Below are 3,343 nucleotides of genomic sequence, written 5' to 3'. Positions count from 1 at the left end.
CGACGACCTTCGACGCGTCGCTAACGGATCCTGTCGCAGACGCGCTCGATGGAGAGCTACGTTTACACGTGTCGCGAAACTACGTGCTTCGGTGAGGTCGGCAGAGGTTCGAAGCTTCGTACGTCTGTCACCACACGTGTCACGGAACTATTTGCCGTAGAAGTCGGCAAGCGAAAGTGAAGCTCGTTTGGGGTTGATGCAACGGGATCATGAGAAGGGCACTATCTCATTGGTGAGTCTCTCGGGGGCCGCAAACAAGGAAGCTGAAAAGATGCCACGTCGTAGAATAGTCGTGATCCCGCCGATGTACGGTGTGGGCGAAGCGTGGGAATACGATAATTGAATGCAATCAATTACTGCTTGCCACGTGGAATGGTCGGTGAGGCAGCAAGGGATGGGTGCGGCGTACGAATCACATGCGAGCATGGGCGAGGATGGAGGGAGGGGTGGGCGCGGTGAGGTGACGTGGGAGTCTAAATACGGAGCTCCATTAAAAGGTAGTTAAGTTCATGACGTATGGTTTCCCAATCTTTCTAGTCAATTCCCACCTCTTTCGACACGTACGCCATTCACCATCGAGTTTGTTGTTGGAGTAATCACATCCAGAATAGGATTACGTAAAACAAAAAATAAAAAAACCTTTTGCACCACAATAATGACTCATGGGTCCCATATATTCGCGTTTGTGCTTTGATTTTGTTCATATTAACATATTCGAATATTTATAAAAATATTTATTACGTAATTTTTGCTTGTTATAATGATACTAATAATATTTTTTGCATTTGAATTCAAGTTTTTCATACGCATCTGTTTTCGCGCCCAACCAATCACCGCCCGTTAGTTTCGATCCCGTCTTGGGGGAGCGGCACAGCAGTGGAAGGAAGCAGAAGGGCCGCGGGGGCGCAGTCCTCCTCCGTCGACGATGATCGTCTTCGACTCCTCCGCCTTCAAGGTCTGCCGTGCCGTCATTCTTTCCGCATGGGATCCTCGTTCGCCCTCTATTCCTGTCGGCCTCCCCACGAAGAAGCCGCTCAAGTGTTCGACCGGAGTCCTTCCGACCACCACCGATCCCGGTAAGAACTGAGTCGGCGGTGAGGGGTTTATCTGCAAACAGTTCTCCATTTCCAGGATAGAGATAGAATCGAGGCCGCTACCGAAGCCGGTGTTGGAGCAGAAGTTAGAGGCCGCAGGGAATCTGATGGTAGGAACGGCTCCTAGTTGTGTTCCTTTTTCTTCTTTTCCTTCTGATCTAGTTCAAAGAATTGAATGATTGAACCTAACATTCCTCACACTGCATCACAGAGATGGATATTGGTCTCTACGCGAACGAAGCTGCAAAGTGCGATAGAGACGGTAAGCAAGTGACTGATCTCTGCATACTTTTTCTACCGTTTGGGAATTACAGCTAGCTATGCAATTAACATAAACTACTTTGTTGGTGAGTTTGTCTAGTCTTTTATTTCTAAAGCATTATAGAGAAACACTTGGTTGCTTTTCACTTTTGCTTATGACGTAATTGCAGGAATTCTGAAGACTTATCGTGCAATTCCCTTTCTGAAACCTATCAACCATGAGCATTAATACGGAAGGGATTCTACTAGTGTGACAGTAGTCTGCTTATGCGCCTTCTGTATCTCAATCGCTAATTTTACCTAGTCTTCTTCCCTTTCCTCTCTTGAACTCTCACTAAGATAACAATTGGAATTAAACTGGAATGCATCAGTAACCCATTTGTCATCCTTTTATGTTTTTAAATACTCATTAATTCACAACTGATCTGATTCTTCCTCTATCAAGCATTTTTATGATTACATTTGGAGTCACAGCAGAATGCATAAAAAACCTTTTCATTTTCATGCAATCAATCAACCGTTATTCCTCTCTCTCGGACATCATAATAACATTTGGAATTATGTGGTATATTGAACACTCATTTAACTCCCAATTAATGTTTCTTCCTCCTCTCTTGACTCATGGTGGTAACATTTGGAATTACATCGATCATTTCTTTTCTTTAGTTTCATTTTCATAAGAAAATAATTTATGTAGCATACCAGATTGTTCTTTCTTAAAAAAAATCTGATGGTTCTTCCTTTCTTCAGCTTTGGTGCAAGGTTGCTTGGTTCTTTGGTGTCGAGGACACATGCTAGGCAATACCATTAATCCAGTTGCAAATGGTGCATCCATTTAAGTTGATCGGTATCATTTTCATAGTTGTTATTAACTAAACTATGCGTCACAAAAATGGATGATTAAGAAAATCAACCAATTGCATTTGTAAATGATATGGGTCAGGTTCATGGATCCCTGGATTTTTGTAGACTGAGTGGTCTTTTTAAGTTAAATCAAGCTTATCTGAGAACTTGCTATGCTGTTACATTCAAAATTTTAATTTTTGCCAATCTGATGTATCCTTGAAAGTAATTGGTGTTCTTGAAGAAGCCTGTGGTGATGGTACCTTTTCAACAGACTCAGCTTCTAAGTCATGTCCATTGGAGGCTGAAATAAGTCAGAACAAAATCTGCATATGAGTGGGTACTGAAATGAAATAAAACCAGTGTGATTCTTACAGCTGAGGTCAATCTATAATACCTTGTGGATGAAACATTTCATTATTAGGAGGTGACTGTTTTCTTGACTGACCAGTAGGCAAGTCTTGAGAATGCCTACATGCAAATCTTCTGATTCCAGCTAGCTGCACCCAGTGAATCCTCATATGATGAGACCACTTCTTGATGTGAACCACAAGAAGTTCTATGAACAGATTAGCATCAGCCATTAATGACCTACACCCCTTTCCAGTCAGATGGAAGCCGAAGATTCACCATGTATTCCTGTCAATTTCTTTTAGAATACTGAGGTCAGAATATCTGGTGCCAATAGCTCTTCCAGGCGAAGAGGGGAACCAAACACCAGGACAAGGCTCGGTGGTTGATGAAATGTTTCTTATGTATTAAACATTGTAGGTCTGATCTAAATGAATAAATATTAGAGTGTTGGTAGTTTTTATTCTTCCTATCCCTTGACCAAGAGATGTGTGTGCTGGGAAGCTGGTGGACAACCAAGGATGCTGGTTCCGGTTGTTCCAGCAATGATGTATCTAATAGGTGGAGTGAGTAAGTAGGCTGTAAAATTCTTCATATGCATCTATTAGCCTAATTGCTGAAAGTTTTGCTTTTAGAACTTTTGAATTGTTCCATTCATAAGGAGAAAAGCTATTCTTTTATGGGTTTTCTTATCAGGAAAATTGGAGTACGGGTTCTCTTCAATAGCAAATTGTTCTGATCCTCCTTCCCATAGCATGATATTCGTATCAAATTATGGCTTCAAACGTCCTGAT

At 42.0% G+C, this 3,343-nt stretch overlaps 1 long non-coding RNA gene across 1 annotated transcript; it reads left to right on the top strand.

The window, feature by feature from the left end:
- The first annotated feature begins 849 nt into the window (after positions 1-849).
- On the top strand, positions 850-3,136 carry LOC135637269 (uncharacterized). The gene is made up of 3 exons (XR_010496204.1): positions 850-1,204; positions 1,306-1,356; positions 1,526-3,136. It is a non-coding gene; the product is annotated as an uncharacterized LOC135637269 (long non-coding RNA).
- Positions 3,137-3,343: the final 207 nt, after the last annotated feature.

Source organism: Musa acuminata, chromosome BXJ1-3, assembly GCF_036884655.1.
Source record: "Musa acuminata AAA Group cultivar baxijiao chromosome BXJ1-3, Cavendish_Baxijiao_AAA, whole genome shotgun sequence".
NCBI lineage: Eukaryota > Viridiplantae > Streptophyta > Magnoliopsida > Zingiberales > Musaceae > Musa > Musa acuminata.
The sequence above is the reverse complement of the archived record's forward strand: the minus strand, read 5'-3'. Positions and strand labels throughout refer to the sequence as shown.